The sequence below is a fragment of the Oncorhynchus keta genome, chromosome 2 (genome assembly GCF_023373465.1).
Source record: "Oncorhynchus keta strain PuntledgeMale-10-30-2019 chromosome 2, Oket_V2, whole genome shotgun sequence".
Lineage (NCBI taxonomy): Eukaryota > Metazoa > Chordata > Actinopteri > Salmoniformes > Salmonidae > Oncorhynchus > Oncorhynchus keta.
This window is the reverse complement of record NC_068422.1, coordinates 32,834,554-32,848,401: the sequence shown is the minus strand read 5'-3', so window position 1 is coordinate 32,848,401 and position 13,848 is coordinate 32,834,554.

Genomic DNA, 13,848 nt, shown 5'->3' with positions numbered 1-13,848 from the left:
ATTTTATGAACACAGTCTATTTTACAATAGTTGTCTTTAGTTTGTTTTTAGTCCCATTCTTCAGCGACTCTCAACCCCTTCCATCTATCTCTGAAGACCGTCCAATTTTGATTTCTATTTGCCATATCTGGCTTCTTTACCTGTGGGATCGTCTGATATTAGTCACCCAGACAGCTGATGAAACTGAGGAGAATTTTTGTCTGTAATAAAGCCCTTTTGTGGGGAAAAAGTCATTCTGATTGGCTTGGCCTGTGTCCTCAGTGGGTTGCCCTGGCTCCCAAGTGGTTAGGTATATATACCCTCTCAAGTCCACCAGTGACTACGCCCCTGCCCAGTCATGTGAAATCCATAGATGAAGGCCGAATTGATTTATTTAAATTGACTTTTGCATGTTGCGTTTATATTTTTGTTCAGTATAGTTGAACAAGAGCATCCTTGTCTGTTTTGCCACAATGTGTGGTGTCAAATGGCGTCTAGAGGGCAGCAAAGAATACAACTAGCAATCTCTGCAAACATATTACAGTTTTAATGGACTTCGCTCTTCAGGGACATTTCTGACCATTTAATACAATTATAGAAAGGGATCATGTTGGGATTTTGTAGGTGTAAAAGTAACTCCTACTATATTTCCTAGAAATTCAAAATACGAAACCTCAAGGAATAGCACTGACATTAGTAATTAATTCCTCTGATCTGGCTACTTTGAAGTTGAAAACTACTTCTGCAACTGGAAACAGAGACCATTGACCAACATCAAATCAAAAACATATACATGTACACTCAGTGTTGGGGAGTAGTGAACTACATGTAGTTCAACTAGTAGTTTAACTACATTTTGCAGTAGCTTGGTGGTAGTTGAACTAAAGTCCAACCTAGGTCATGATTTCAGTAGTTAATTACTTTTTGTGCCATGTAGCGGTGTAGCTAACCACTGGAACCTACATCCTACTTTTCTTGCATAAATACAATATATGTGAACTAGGCAATAATTGCCTTTATTTTTTGGCATCAAACCTGCCTAATTCTCACTTGAACCATAGTGTTTGTGTTTAACAGGCTAAATAACACATTCTGTTAACATCTAACTCCAGAGTGACCTGTTCCTGCAATTTTTTGTCAATCTGACCATTCAGATTTGGATATGATCATTTAACACAAAGTAGTCTGAATGTGGTGAACTGCAATTTTCAAAGTAACTTTAGTTAAGTAAACTATATTTTTCTTTCGTGATATCTTTAGTGTAGCTTAAATTCTTCCAGTAATTGGTAGCTTGGTAAACTACATTTTCAGAGTATCTTCCATAATTTAGGCCGAGACAGTCATCTGATTAATTTGTATTTTCAGGGAAAAACAAACATAAAAGTCCACATTACAGTGGAGTACAGTAACTCTACTGAATATGTTTTTGGTTATTCCTGTTCTCTGATTCTAACTGATTTGTTGCTTCTTTCTCATTCTTTTCATAGTGCATATGAAGATATTAATGTACAGGCCAGTTCAGTCAGATTGACTGTACAATATGATACTGCAACTACAATCATTTCCACTAGAGGTCAGTTTCCAATCATTTTCAGGGGTAAGAAGTTAACATGGGTTGGTTAAACAAATTAATGGGATTTGCTCTTGTTCTCTCTATCACATAAAAAATATCATCCCGTGTCTCAATAGCTAATATATGGCTAAAATCCTATCATGTCTTGGTAACAACATGTTTAGTGGGTAAAGCCAAGATCTTCAATGAGCTGACAGTAAACACAAATAAGTACTGTGACGAGAACTGTGAAGAACTGTGAATATTTTCAAATAGAAAAATAGTAATATACACAAGCATTATGTTTTTTTGTTTTGTCTAAGGGTTTGTAAGGCTTTGCTGGTATTTGGACACTGTGAAATTCCATGAGTATTGGGATTCTTCTGAGACAGTTTCTGCAATAAAAAAATGGCCTGTTACAATGAAAGCAATTGACTTAATTTGAGGCTCATAGATTTGAATATCTCAGACATGATTACCGATTGCAGGAACAGGATTCAAAGCTTCGGGCTTCTCACAGCAGCTTCAGCTCTCCTTCTTTGTGCATCTCCAGATCCTTTTTTAGTCTAAGACACATTTGGAATGTTAAGCCTATGAAAAGCTAGTTTCTCATTACACACGTACATTAAGTTTAGCATAAAACATTGTCTGACAGATACTACAACCAAATGTTGTCCGCGCCAGCATATTGGAAATAGATATTGGCTTGCATACCTACACTTTTAAAAGACAGCACTCATTAAATTGACATGCATTCAATTTCAAACAATCAATAGGTGAGTAAAAACTCAGTTTGGGCCAGCGTTTGAAGAATGATTAATGAACACCCCATCCTCAGCACATCCTGTGGACTAATCAGGTCGACAGTAATGAAGGAGATTTGTGTGGACAGAGGAACAGAACATGCTTCCCCCACATATGATTTAAAAGCAGGGGGAGGCAAACACTGCCTCCCTGGGACAGATTATGTTGCGATCCATCCTTTTCATTAAGATCTTCACATGTGAATTGGAGCTTGTTGTTCTTTTGACTGAATAATACGGGCAACATATCAAAGTCTTATTTAATGGGATTGGAGTAATGCTGCTTTATTTACACATCCTGGTCTGAAGAGTGCCCTAGAGGCAGGTTGGGTGCACGGTCATTCAACGCTTCTCAAAAAGAACCATTAACAGAATGAGACAGGTAGACAATAAATGTGCAACAATTTATGACTCACACTGTTCTGACAGCATTGCTGATATGATCCTGGGTATATCTGTATAACAGTCCTCACATATATATTGTATATGCTTCCAAGCACATTTGTGATCTAAGTTCTGACTCCACACACACCCCAGGATAAGCCTTGATTTAGCAGTAATGGACCCTTCTCCTAATGCAAACGCTATACATGCAATGTATAGTTGTGAAGGGAATTTTTATCTATAATGACTAATTATGTATACATTTTAATCAGGATTTACTAATCAGAATACTATTATTTTACTGTATATGTACTAATCAGAATACTAAATGTTACTGTATATGTATGAATTTTCTTATCTGATCCCAGTGAGTGAATGTAGTCAAGAGTTTAATAACAATGACGGTCTGTTCCTTGGTACAAATGAATCAGACTGGCTAGAATGCTTATCTACACAAGAAAACCTTGACTCGTAAATGATATTAAATTGGTAGGGAGACAGATTTGGGAAGGCTTGAGACACAGCCTTGGTACTGGAACGGAGATGGCACGGGGTAGTGTTAGAACTAATGACATAATTTTCAGTTTATAACCTGTGGTAACCTGTATTGTGGCAGTACTCTCTTGAATAAAGGCTGTTACTTGACTTTAAGACCGGGGCTCTGTACATTCCTATAAAATAAGGGTCGTACAAATTCTTATGAATTGACAGAGTGTTTCATTTTACTTGGGAATTAAAACAGAGGAATTAAATTCCTTCAACAATTGGTCCTTCGAAGCCGGATCTAAAATACCCGTCTCTGCCATCTGGAGGTCGTACGACGGAAAAAAACGTGCACGTTATTAAAGACCTGGCCCCTGAATGGAGGTTAAAAACAGGCCGGTATACACTACAGACGGCAGATATGGTGACTAGATCCAACGAACAATGCTTTTTCCAGTCGGCAGCAGGTCAGTAGCCTATATTCTCGATTCTGGGGGGGTTTGAGTTCTTTGATTGATGTTGTAAAATTTTCAGAATTATGACCAACATACACTGGGTTTTGTATAACCGATATACACTGAGCAGGTTCGAAAATAACCTGTGGTAATGTGCACTACCGTAAATAAAATAAACTTAATCATGAGAGGCACATCCGCCCGAGATTAAGACGGGATATTAAATAGGTGCTGGGGGATAGGACGGTGATCTTGTACAAATACTGGGCATGGGGAGACAGGAAGGGAATGCGCAAGATAACTGGAATGGTCATTTGAATTGTGGCAGTATTGATCATCGTTCCGATTCAACAAATACTACTGAAATATCCAAATAAGGAGGAGAGGGAACCAAAATCTAAAGGAATGGGATAAAAGCCAAATCTATAGACAGGAGGTTCCATGTGCGAGGGAAGCCCTCTGACACAACCGGAAAATAAGATATTAACTAGGGATTTACAACTCCTGGGCTTATAGTTGTAAGGTAAGACCTAATATCTGATTCAACAGTCAAGCTATTGATAAGATTTCCATAAAAGAGACACACACATAGTCAGACAGAAAAGGAACTAAAGTGATTTAGTAACGGTAAATTGCAGATTCATAGAAATACACAAACATTAGAAGGTAAAATTAAATATAGAAAGGCATAGATAAGTGATTAAATACCATAGCTGTTGTAAGGATTTTTAGAAATTCCTCAAAGGAAGTGTCAAAACTAGCGGGAGATTACCGTTATAGGAGAACAAAGAGAATGGAAGAGAGGCGTCCAAAATCTGACTGAATGGAAGCTGATATTACTAATATAGCCAGGAAGGGTTTTAAATTAGGCCGATTTTCTGGGAATTCTCGGGGTCGAAGTTTTGCGACTACAGACAATTATAATAATATAATTATTGGCGGGGAAACACAATCATTTTAATAGCGGGACACCAAGGTCAGCTTTGAAACCGATAGACTAAAATTGATTTTAGATTGTAATTCACCTATTTGTATGTTTTGCCTGAAAAATACGGTCGCCAGTGTTTGTATAAAATATAAACTAAAACGTTAATAGGTGTTTTAGACTCGAATTGAAAAAAGAAGCCATTAAAAATAATGGCGAGACAATTTCGATGTAATACGCTACTTTTCCCAAAATGATCTGGTGGAATAATGTATTGAGATGGGAGTCGTATTTAAATAAATGTATCATAGAAGAGAAAGTCACCTAAAGTTAAATGTAGGGAACAACGGAGAGATACGATACAATTTCGTGCTATCCGGATATTATAGCTCTTTATGAATCGACTGACATACGATAAATTTAGCACAAAACATGGTACGTTTACATGTTAGGGAATAGAAAGTTGAGAAGTTTGGTTGGTTTTACTTTGATGATTAGAATTTAAAACTGAACTCAATCTGAATAGGGAATATATATTTTACAGAGGCAGGCAGATTTGTTCCGTCGTTTTACGTTGAACAACATCGTTCCTCAAATAAATTTAAACAGAGAAAATGGGTTGTGGCATTTAGAGGGAAAATGTGTGCATTATAGCTTAGAGTTACTTTTCAAAAGTGGCTAAAAGTTCCAAATACATTTTTTTAAAAAGGAGAAATATCGTAAAGATAGTCTGAAAAGATGCAACAGCTAGCAACGGAAATGCTAGGCATTCAATGGGGCTATATAGTGCAACACTTTGGACTATAAAATAGGTAAGAATAGTTTAATCGTAAAAAGTTGTGATTGTTTTCCCGAGTATTGAGTATAGCGCTTGTTGATGACGTCACTCGCAAAGCACTTTTGGTCGCCACGGAAATTACGTTGCGACTGGAGGTAACGGAGAAAATTGTTTGTCTTTTAGAAGGAAAATGTGTGCATTATTGTTTTGAGTCACTTTTCAGAAGTTGAACAAAAAGTACAAAATACATTTTTTTTAAAGTAATTTGAGAGTCGCCAGGATAGTCAGGAAAGATGCTAAAAACTAGCAGCTGATACGCTAGGTGGGCATCATAAGATTTGTGGCGTTTTGGATTTGGATTGTATTAGGCTATGAGAAAGGGAGACTGGATGTCTGAATCGTAAAACATTGTGATAATGGATTCTGGATTCTCAAACACAGTCTCGAGAGAAAGGCAAATGGTACCATTCAGGTAATTACATACTACCTGGCTTCAAATTATATGAGAAATTATGAAGGTTAATTGTGCTTGTGGAAAGCATAAAACATGACTGTCTAAAAGCCATGGCATTCAGGACAATTGGTTCCTATGAGTGTTGAGCTCAGATGCATCCTGTTTCCATTGTTCATCCTTGAGATGTTTCTACAACTTGATTGGAGTCCACCTGCGGTAAATTCTATTGATTGAACATGATTTGGAAAGGCACACATTTGTCTATATAAGGTCCCACAGTTGACAGTGCATGTCAGAGCAAACAACAGGCCACGAGGTCGACAGAATTGTCCGTAAAGCCACGAGACAGGATTGTGCCAAGGCACTAATCTGGGGAAAGGTTCCAAATCATTTCTGAAGCATTGAAGGTTGTCAAGAACACAGTGGCCTCCATCATTTTTTTAATTAAAGAAGATTGGAACCACCAAGACTTTTCCAAGAGCTGGCCGCCCGGACAAACTGAGCAATAGGGGGAGAAGGGCCTTGGTCAGGGAGGTGACCAAGAACCTGATGCTCACTTTGACAGAGCTCCAGAGTTCCTCTGTGGAGATGGGAGAAACTTCCAGAAGGACAACCATCTCTGCAGCACTCCACCAATCAGGCCTTTATAGAAATGCGCCAGATGGGAGCCACTCCTCACTAAAAGGCACATGACAACCCGCTTGGAGTTTGCCAAAAGGCACCTAAAGGTCTCTCAGACCATGAGAAACAAGACTTTCTGGATTTATGAAACCAAGATTGAATTCTTTGGCCTGAATTACAAGCGTCGCGTCTGTAGGAACACTGGCACCATCCCTACGGTCAAGCATGGTGGTGGCAGCGTCATGCTGTGGGGATGTTTTTCGGAGGCAGGGACTGGGAGACTAGTCAGGGTTGTGGAAAGATGAACAGAGCAAAGTACAGAGAGATCCTTGATGAAAACCTGCTCTAGAGCGCTCAATACTTCAGATTGGGGTGAAGGTTCACCTTCCAACAGGACAGTGGCCCTAAGCACACAGCCAAGATAATGCAGGAGTGGCTTCGGGACAGGTCTCAATGTCCTTGAGTGGCCCACCCAGAACCTGGACTTGAACCAAAACATCTCTGTAGAGACCTGAAAATAGCTGTGCAGTGACACTCCCCATCGAACCTGACAGAGCTTGAGAGGATCTGCAGAGAAGAATGGGTGAAACTTCCCAAATACAGATGTGCCAAGCTTGTAGCGTCATATAGTACCCAAAAAGTCTAGAGGCTGTAAATACTGCCAAAGGTGCTTCAACAAAGTACTGAGTAAAGGGTATGAATACTTACATAAATGTGATTTTTTTAATGTGATGTAATTGAAATACGTTGCATGAGTAAACATAATCTACTTTTATTAAAAGGCGCAAGATCTGTTTCCTAGTCTATAAATATTTATTTTATTTTTGATTGCTAATCTATTCATTTGGCATGTGAGAATCATAGCCGGAGTAATGCTTGGACCTTTAACTTAGGGTTATTTTTCTGGGAATTGCCGACAGTGACGTGTCGTGATTTTACGAATACAGACAATTGTAAAGTGGGTTTATTTGCGGAGAGTCTTTGATATTTCAATTGCGTTGGTGGTATAGTGGTGAGCATAGCTGCCTTCCAAGCAGTTGACCCAGGTTCAGTTTCCAGCCAATGCTCTGACTAAATTCAGAATATTTGATTGTAATTAAACTATTTGTATGTTGTGCCTGGAAAGATACAGTCGCTTGTGTTTGTATAAGATACTGTATAAACTGAACGTTTTAATAGCTTGTATGGTTAAAATTGAAATAAGTGATAAATGTAACTTTTTAATAGATTGTTTAGGTTAAATTGAGAGACTAATTCATTCAAAATAATAGCGAAGCAAATTTCAATACAAGACGGTGTCTGTTGCCTAAATTATCTGCTGGAATAATGTATTGAGAATTGAGTCGTATTTAAACGACTGTATCATAGAGGAGACAGTTACCTAAATTTAAAAAATTCTAAATAGTAGCGGAGAGATAATGGCGATAGAGTGGTGCCCACCAAAATGTTTTTCATTCTTATGGATTGACTGACATATGTTATAAATTTGGCCCTGTGAGTGTTATTTTTATAGTCTTGGATATTTCATAAGTGGGAATAGGAAAGAGAAGAGACAGTTGTAAAGTTGGGTTTTAATCTTACGATAGAGGTAAGGAAAAACGTTGAAAAGAGAGGGGGTTGGTCAACTGTGCCAATAAATTGTTTTAGACTTTTGTGGTATCAGGTTGATTGTAGAGGTCTACACTACATACAATTATAGTAATTTAGATTAAGAATGCATTGAGATACTGATCTGTATTCTAATCATGATTAAAAAGGTTAATATGGGATAATTATACTGAATGTGAATATGAATGTAAATTCTGCCAATATTGATGTGTGTTAAATTGTTGTTTTTTTTACATTGAGTGATAAGACCAATTTGAATCACTGAGGAATGTCATTCTACATTTTAGTTGGATAAATAGTTGGGTTTAATTATGATTTGGAATATGAATGATTTCCCTGACTTATTCTCTATTCCTCACTCCATCTCTTAGCATAAGGACTTAGAAGGATTCCTGTCCTATATGTTGTGATGAGGCCTGTGTTTAGATACTGGTTCTCATGTAACTTAGGGAGCATTTCTATGTTATGTTTTTATTTTTCTTCACAATGGATTATTCTGTGTGATTAAACCTGTGCAAGTTTGTCTTGTAGAATAAAGGTTGTAAACTTAGTTTCAGAAGGGAGAAAGCTTACATATAAGCTAAGGTATTTGACGTTGAAGGGATTTGATTTTTCATTTCCTTTTAAAACTTCTTGATACTACCCATCCCGCATGCGGGAGCGTAACGTAGCCTCAAACGAATTAGCATAACGCAGCGGACATAAATCTTCCTAGAAAATGTTCCTATTCATGAACATCACAAATGAAATATATTGAGACGCAGCTTAGCCTTTTGTTAATCACACTGTCATCTCAGATTTTTTAAATATGCTTTACAGCCAACGCTAGACAAGCATTTGTGTAAGTTTATCATAGCATAATGCTCTGCTAGCATCAGGCAACATTTTCACGAAAATAAGAAAAGCAATCAAATTAAATCATTTACCTTTGAAGAACTTGGAATGTTTTCACTCAGGAGACTCCCAGTTAGATAGCAAATGTTCCTTTTTTCCCAAAATATTATTTTTGTAGCTCCCGTTTGTTCATCACGTTTGGCTGAGAAATCGAAAAATGCAGTCACTACAACGCCAAACTTTTTTCCAAATTGGCTCCATAATATCGACAGAAACATGGCAAACGTTGTTTAGAATCAATCCTCAGGGTGTTTTTCACATAACAATTTGATAATATATCCGTCTGGGCAATTGGTTTCTCATAAGAAGCGATTGGAAAAATGGCTACTTGTGTACTTTACGCAAGATTTTCTGCGGGAGCCACCATGTGACCACTTGCTAAATGTGGTCCCTGACGGCTATTCTTCAATATAAATGCGTAAAAAGACGTCACAATGCTGTAGACACCTTGGGGAATACGTAGAAAATGTAAGCTCATTCGTAGCTCATTCACAGCCATATAAGGAGTCATTGGCATGAGGCGGTTTCAAAAAATGCGTCACTTCCTGATTTGATTTTTATCTGGGTTTTGCCTGTAACATCAGTTCTGTTGCACTCACAGACAATATCTTTGCAGTTTTTGAAACGTCAGAGTGTTTTCTATCCAAAGCTGTTAATTATATGCATAGTCAAGCATCTTTTCGTGACAAAATATCTTGTTTAAAACGGAAACGTTTTTTATCCAAAAATGAAAATACTGCCCCCTAGTTAGAAAATGTTTTAAATATTTAGTATGTAATTACTGTTCTGATTCACCAGAAGGGACAGAGTCCCTTGAGAGGGGAATGTCGTAGCAGAATCAGAATTAGTTAGGTAACATTGATAAATAAGATGTTTTATCTACTTTCATAAATATGCTTGTGTGGAAAAAAATCACTTGGGGCCCAGAGAGGGGAGAGGTCAGGCTTGTCTTCATATGTGAACGTATCTGTTAAACCATGTGAAGGGAAGATTGAGGGGGAACCAATTATCTCTTGGCTCCACAATGTCTGTGTGCTAGTCACTCCCTACTTTTCCCATTTGGGGGAAGAGTATGGCAGTGTCTGGAACCATTGTATGTTCCCTCTGATGTTGCCCTTATCTTGACCTAGAGGCTCACTCTCCTCTCCGTGAGCTTGTCCAGGAGAGGTTGTATTTGAGAGTATCTAGAATTGACAATTGATATATGCCATTGGATGAGGTAATGTTTTGGTACTATGTTGTACCAAGAACGAGATAAGAACATAGTTTAGGAGAACAAACTGAATGATAATTTACAGCTAATGCTGTCTGGCTATGGGATACTCCTCTCTCAAGTAAAAGTCTTCCTTTGTGCAGTTTTCCTAAAACCAGTGGTTCGTCATTGTGAGTTGGTATTCTTTGATTTCCTTGTTATTTTGGTTAGGTCAGCGTGTGACATGGGTGATTATATGTGTTTTTTGTCTTGTCTAGGGTTTTTCGTATGTTTATGGGGCTGTCTCCTTTCTAGGTATATTGTATGTCTATGGTTGCCTAGATTGGTTCTCAATTAGAGGCAGCTGTCTATCGTTGTCTCTGATTGGGAACCATATTTAGGCAGCCATATTCTGCAGGTACTTTGTGGGTGATTGTTTCCTGTCTCTGTGTTCTCTGCACCAGATAGGACTGTTTAGGGTTTGCCATGTTTCCTTTGTTGTTTTTGTATTTTGTGTAGTGTTCTTCAGACGAAGAGGAGGAAATCAGCCGCGACACAGTTGCCATTTTGTAAGCACTCTCAGGGTTAATTTATAGACACTGAATTGATCTGAGAGTCAAAGGGCTATGGTGAAGCTCATATTATTAAAATATTAAGTTTAAATTATAACTCTGACTTGTGTGTGGTTTGTAAACCCTCACTTAGTAATACAGGAAATTACCACGACAATATATACTGTACATTTGCAAAAATTTCTAAAAACCTGTTATTGCTTTGTCATTATGTGGTATTATGTGTAGATTGAAGAGGAAAAAAACAATTTAATCCATTTTAGAATTAGGCTGTAACAATTTTTCGGGGAAAAAGTCAAGGGGTCTGAACACTTTCCGAATACACTGTAAATAATTAAATAGCCTACAAAACATAAACATACCTACAAAACTTTACATGATCCAAGTCCAGGGTACTGCTTCCTCCAGGCCTTCCATGGTACAGGCCAGACATGCCACCGGTGACACTCCAAGAGTCACTACTGATGTCCCCCCTTCCCTGCCACCAGGGTAGGGTCAGAGTTCCCTGCCTCCATGGTAGGGTCAGAGTTCCCTTCCTTCCTAGTAGGCTCAGAGTTCCCTTCCTATCTGGTAGGGTCAGAGTTCCCTTCCACTCCCGGTACTGTCAGAGCTCCCTTCCTTCCTGGTAGGGTCAGAGTTCTCTTCTCTCCTGGTAGGATCAGACTTCCTTTCCTTCCCTGTAGGGTTAGAGTTTCAGTTTCCTGCCTATTTGGCAGGTGTAAGGTGTTCAGTCTTAGGGCCTAGCAGGGCAGGGTAGTCTCCTGTAGTCTCCTCCCCTGCTGAGTTCACAGCACCCTGCCTTAGTTGGTAGGCAGTTGCCTAGCATGCCAGGTTAAGAGCTTTCTCCCCTACTAAGCCCAAAGTTTGCTGCACAAGGCTTTCTGTCTCCAGACCTATTCAGCCTGCAGCTCCCGAGCCCACCAGGCTTTCAACCTCCTGCCATGCTAGGCCACAAGCTACTTGCGATAGGCCCTCAGTCCCTAGCACCAGATCCTCAGCCCACAGCTGTACTAGGTCCGCTGTCTCCAGCTCTAGTCGGCCCTCAATCCCTAGCCCATGTGGGTTATCGGACTCCTACTCAGAGATACGTATTCCTGCAGTAGGCTCAGAGCTCTACCGCTATCCTATCTCTCATTCGTTCTCCCTGGCAGGTCCAGAGTCAGTTTCCCTGGCAGGTCCAGAGCCAGCTTTCCTGTCAGGTCCAAAGCCAGCCCCCAGCTTCACATGGCACCCTGTCACCTGTCTGAGCTCTATGTAGCCTCCGACAACATAGACGAATACACTGATACGGTGACTGAGATTATCAGGAAGTGTATAGGAGTTGATGTACCCACTGTGACTATTAAAACCTACCCTAACCAGAAACAGTGGATAGATGGCAGGATTCGCTCAAAACTGAAAACTGAAAGAAAAACTGAATCATCGCATTTTACCATGGCAAGTTGACTGGGAATATGGTTGAATACAAACAGTGTAGTTATTCCCTCTGCAAGGCAATTAAACAGGCAAAACATCAGTATAGAGACAAAGTCACAATTCAACTGCTCAGATTCGAGGCGTACAGTTGAAGTCGGAAGTTACATATACCTTAGCCAAATACATTTGAACTTAGTTTTTCACAATTCCTGACATTTAATCATTGTAAAAAATTCCCTGTCTTGAGGTCATTTATGATCACCACTTTATTTTAAGAATGTGAAATGTCAGAAAAACAGTAGAGGTAATGATTTAATTCAGCTTTTATTTCTTTCATCACATTCCCAGTGGGTCAGAAGTTTACATACTGTCACGTTCTGATCTTAGTTATTTTGTTATGTCTTTGTTTTAGTATGGTCAGGGCGTGAGATGGGTGGGTTGTCTATGTTAGTTTTTCTATGATTTGCTATTTCTGTGTTTGGCCTGGTATGGTTCTCAATCAGAGGCAGCTGCCAATCGTTGTCCCTGATTGAGAACCATATTTAGGTAGCTTGTTTTCTATTGTGTTTTGTGGGTGTCTGTTTTCTGTTTTCTGTTGTGTGTCTGCACCAGCCAGAACTGTTTTCGGTTGTCTTTTTATTGTTTTTGTTCAGTGTTCAAGATCTGTTTTAAAAGATATGGACACATACCACGCTGCACCTTGGTCCTCTTCTTCTTCCACTGACGACGACCGTTACACATTCACTCAATTAGTATTTGATAGCTATTCCTTTAAATAGTTTAACTTGGGTCAAATATTTTGGGTAGCCTTCCACAAGCTTCCCACAATAAGTTGGGTGAATGTTGACCCATTCCTCCTGACAGAGCTGGTGTAACTTAGTCGGGTTTGTACGCCTCCTTGCTCGCACACGCTTTTTCAGGTCTGCCCTCAAATTTTCTATAGGATTGACGTCAGGGCTTTGTGATAGCCACCTCAATACCTTGACTTTGTTGTCCTTAAGCCATGTTGCCACAACTTTGGAAGTATGCTTGGGATCAAACAGTTCTCCAAATACGTAAGGGACAAAGTTGTGGAGAAGTACATATCAGGGTCGGGTTTTAACAAAATGTCCGAAACTTTGAACATCCCACGGAGCACCATTAAATCCATTATTCAAAATTGGAAAGTATTTGGCACCACAACAAACCTGAAAATAAAGGAGAGCCGCACACTCTAGGAGCTCAGATGCAAAATTGTAATGTCCAACGTTTCAACAGCCAAGCTGTCTTCATCAGGTTATAATCAACACTGCGGGATGACTCGTTTATATAGAGTGTCAAAAGACACAGGTGTCTGTAATCATGGCCAAGTGTGGCCTAATATCGTTGGTTAATTATAAAATATTAAAATGGCATACAAAGAACAGCATACAAAAAAATGTATAGCATACGATCATAGGATCATTTTAGACTACACAAGCTCACAAACAATTACAAATGCAAAGTCACAATAATCACAAGAATGGCTTCAGATCAAAGTCTACGTTCAGAGCGAAGGGAGCAAGGATCTTTAAATTAAAGATCCAGGCAGCCTCTCGTTATAACAATAAATTATCAAGGTCACCTCCTCTCCTAGGGAGGGTGACATGTTCGATGGCAATATAACACAGAGACGAAATCGAGTGGTTTGCTTCCAAAAAGTAGGCCGCAACTGGGTAAGTCAAGTTTTTGCACCTAATGGTGCTACGAGGCT